The 4268-nt window shown below is 39.3% G+C and overlaps 1 protein-coding gene and 1 pseudogene across 1 annotated transcript in view; both read left to right on the top strand.

Moving 5' to 3' along the window:
* IQCH (IQ motif containing H) overlaps positions 1–4268 on the top strand; it is a gene marked incomplete at its 3' end in the record, with an annotated part of 35337 nt that overhangs the window by 7248 nt on the left and 23821 nt on the right. The window lies entirely within an intron of this gene.
* LOC103590295 lies at positions 1655–3796 on the top strand (annotated as a pseudogene).

The following is a 4268-nucleotide window of genomic DNA, read 5'->3' as shown; positions in this document are numbered from 1 at the left end:
AATTAGCTGAGTATAAGTCCACTATAATGGTCTAAACTTTGACTTTTTTGTAACAGATTCACATTGAGAAGTATTTAAATGTTGTAAACCATCATGTGTTAACGACTCCTGTTGATGAGAGCTTGTATTCTTCTCAGGCTTCCAAATGGTAAGTAAAATAGCCAAGTAAATAAAATGAAAAAAAAAAAAACAACTTTTTTCACTCAGGTGAGATAACTATAAAGGTGAAATTTTCTTGGCTTTATTCACTAATTTTTTACTAATTTCAGTAAAAGCTTTGTGGAAGAAGTTAATGGCAGAATTTGGACTTTAGTGAAGTTTATTGTAGGTTACCTCTATTGAGTTCTAAAGCTTCACACCATGACAATTATTTCAGGGTCCTAGGTTATAGTGTTACTCTTTGTTGTTGTTGCTTTTTAGTGAAAGGTATCTTGAATTCAATTCCTGAAGGAAACATTTTAATGCAAATAAATTTTTACACTATTCAGATCACATGGTATTTTATTTACAGTTTATAGAATGTCATATGTGCTTTATTATAAAGATGGTTCTGGTATCCAGAGTAAACAAAATAAAAATAATAAAAATTTTTGTAATATCTATTATGTAATATGTCCTAAGGGATGACTTTTTAAAATTAGAATTGAGTTTTTAAAAAAGGGGCTCACCTCACCTTGGACCTTTTTACATATAGGCCTCCTAAATTTGAGTGGATGTAGATTAAGCTTTTGTACTAAGCTTAAAAACCCTGTCACCCTTATATGTGCCCAGCATAAGCGAATAGTATCAAGCAGTGAAGTCAAGTTTCAGAAATAGTGCACAAGGAATCATGGAAAGCTATAGACATAGCCATATTCCAGCACTCAGTAGTGAGGAACAGAGCTTTGAGTATACATTGTACCTGTCTCCCTCTTTCACCTCCCCCATGAAGGTAGTGCCACAGGTATCCATCATTCTTTGGTGGAGCCAACCCTTTTCTCCCTATTTCTACCTGGGCCTCCTTGCAGACATAAGTGTCTGTCATCTCAGCCTACTCCGTACTCATCACAGTTCCATTCCTACTGCTTAGAAAGCACTTATGTTAGTTTTCTGTTGCTGTGTAACAAATTACCCACAATTTAGTGGCTTAGAACAACAAACACTTATCTCACCGTTTCTGTGGGTCAGGAATCTGGGCACAATTTAGCTAAGTGCCTCTGGCTCAAGGTCTTTCACAAGGCTGCAATCTAAGTGTTGCCTGAGGCAGTCTCATCTGAAGAGTTGATGGGGGTAGGGGACTGAGTAAAGGGAGGAAGAGAGATCTGCTTCCAAGCTACTCACAGTGGTTGCTGGTGGGCCTTGGTTCCTCACCATGTGGGTTTCTCTTAGGCTGCCTGAGTATTTCCCATACATGCAGCTTGTGACCTGACAGAGACGCAGAGAGTGAAATAGAGTGCCCTAGATGGAAAATACAGCTCTTTTGTAACCTAATCTCACAAGTAGAATCACTTGTCCTCTATTCTGCTCATTAGAAGTGAGTCAGTAGGTTNTTTGAGTGGATGTAGATTAAGCTTTTGTACTAAGCTTAAAAACCCTGTCACCCTTATATGTACCCAGCATAAGTGAATAGTATCAAGCAGTGAAGTCAAGTTTCAGAAATAGTGCACAAGGAATCATGGAAAGCAATAGACATAGCCATATTCCAGCACTCAGTAGTGAGGAACAGAGCTTTGAGTATACATTGTACCTGTCTCCCTCTTTCACCTCCCCCATGAAGGTAGTGCCACAGGTATCCATCATTCTTTGGTGGAGCCAACCCTTTTCTCCCTATTTCTACCTGGGCCTCCTTGCAGACATAAGTGTCTGCCATCTCAGCCTACTCCGTATTCATCACAGTTCCATTCCTACTGCTTAGAAAGCACTTATATTAGTTTTCTGTTGCTGTGTAACAAATTACCCACAATTTAGTGGCTTAGAACAACAAACACTTATCTCACCGTTTCTGTGGGTCAGGAATCTGGGCACAATTTAGCTAAGTGCCTCTGGCTCAAGGTCTTTCACAAGGCTGCAATCTAAGTGTTGCCTGAGGCAGTCTCATCTGAAGAGTTGATGGGGGTAGGGGACTGAGTAAAGGGAGGAAGAGAGATCTGCTTCCAAGCTACTCACAGTGGTTGCTGGTGGGCCTTGGTTCCTCACCATGTGGGTTTCTCTTAGGCTGCCTGAGTATTTCCCATACATGCAGCTTGTGACCTGACAGAGACACAGAGAGTGAAATAGAGTGCCCTAGATGGAAAATACAGCTCTTTTGTAACATAATCTCACAAGTAGAATCACTTGTCCTCTATTCTGCTCATTAGAAGTGAGTCAGTAGGTTTAGCCCACACTCAAGGGGAAGAGATTACACAAGGTCATGAATACCAGGAGATGGAGATCATGGGGGGCCATCTAGGAGGGTACCTACCACTTGTACTCTTCTATTTGTCTTCATGATCCAGTTTTCGTCCATCTTCTCTGTTAAGCTTTCCCTCAGCTCTCTAAACTGTTTCTGAATTTTCATAGCATTCAGTACCTATACAACTTATTTGGCATACATCACTGTCTACCTTATATCGGTAGTTATTTTTTCATTGCTCTTAAGGGCAATGATCAAGTCTCATTTGTCTCAGTAGTCCCAGGTCACCATAATGTCTTGCACATGGTAGGGCTCAATAAATGTTTGATGATAATACTTTATCTCTTCCACAGATAGTATATGAGATAAATTTATCTATATTTTCTCATTTGATCCTTAAAAGAACTATATCATAGTCTTGATAACTGTAATCCTCATTTTATAAATATGTAAAATGAGGTCATAGAGGTTAAAGGGCTTGACCAAGATCTTAGAGTTGGTGAATAGAGCCAGCACTAGAACCCAAATTCTCTCAACTCTTAGTGTTCTTTTCACTAATTAAAATCCTCTTTGTATATGTTAGAATAATAAGCCAAAATCAAAGGATTAAACATCAAGGTTCAGAGATAGGAATAGGCTCTGTGTGACTTAGTATCCTCATGGCTCTTAGAAAGGTGGGGAGAATTATAAGCAACTAACCTCTGCCTTCCTGGCAGATTATTGGCATGTGATCATATGAAATGCTGTACTTGGTGAATAGGAGAAAGTCATTCTAGAATGCCTATCTTGAGCTGGGAACCTAGAGAAGAAGAAAAGTGTGGGAATATCCAAAGGATGTGGACATTACGATACAGAACACTTTTTAATTATTTTTTCATTATTTCTTTATAGTATAAACACACTGACACTCTAGAACTCCACCAGCTTGTGGGTATATGGTGAGCCTAAAACCCTGTTCTCAGAGTTGGTTGGGGAAGTAGGCTTCTCCTGCTGGGCTCCTGGCTACCCCGCTTCTCTCTGCTCAGTGGCAGAAGTGTGCTTTCCCCACAGGACATCAATGCAAGTCTGAATAAGAAAAATAATTTCTTCCTCCTAAGACATGACATATCAGTTACGTGGCATACAATTTTAGGAAACAGTCTTCAGGAGAACCTAGGTGAGCTATATGGTCTCAACAGATCACCTCATCTTGCCCTTTAAGTTCTCCTTCGGTTTAGTAAGGCTATAAATTCAACATTGGCTCAGAGGGTCAGGAACAGAGCCACTTTCAGGGCCTTTCTAAATATGTGTGGATTCTGCAATAATGTGTGTACTTTTGTATTGAATGATGTTGAATTCAGAGAGGTGACAGAACTTATTATAGTGGATAAAGTTAAAATTGTTCCCTGTGATGGTAAAAACACTGGCTCCAATACTACCAAATGAATGGGGGGAAAAGGCTTTTTTATGCCATCTTCTGTTATTATTCATCGCTTTTTGAAGAGAAGCATAGAAGAGACTTTAAAATTTATTCTAGCATTGCTGAAATGATTACAGTGTGCTAAACTATCAGAGAAGTCCAGTAGAAAGAAGCTTATAACTCTGTAGCTTGTAGCTCTTACATTGCCTTTATTATATAACATGAAGAAACAACTTTTTTTTATGACAAATCAAAAGTTGTTGCCTTCCTAAGACCATTCTTTAATAAATTCATTTTAAAACTCAGTGTGAGTAATAACTGTTGGACCTATTAAGCTCGCAATATGAAGGTATTAGATAAACATTTTGAGCTTCATGTTTTTTCCAAAGGAAATTAGAAAATGCATTTATTTTGGGCCGGCCCGGTGGCGCACTGGATAAGTGTGCCGCTTGGGAAGCACGACGGCGCTACCGCCCGAGGGTTTGGATCCCACATACA

This window comes from Galeopterus variegatus, unplaced genomic scaffold (assembly GCF_000696425.1).
Source record: "Galeopterus variegatus unplaced genomic scaffold, G_variegatus-3.0.2 Scaffold794, whole genome shotgun sequence".
NCBI lineage: Eukaryota > Metazoa > Chordata > Mammalia > Dermoptera > Cynocephalidae > Galeopterus > Galeopterus variegatus.
The sequence above is the reverse complement of the archived record's forward strand: the minus strand, read 5'-3'. Positions and strand labels throughout refer to the sequence as shown.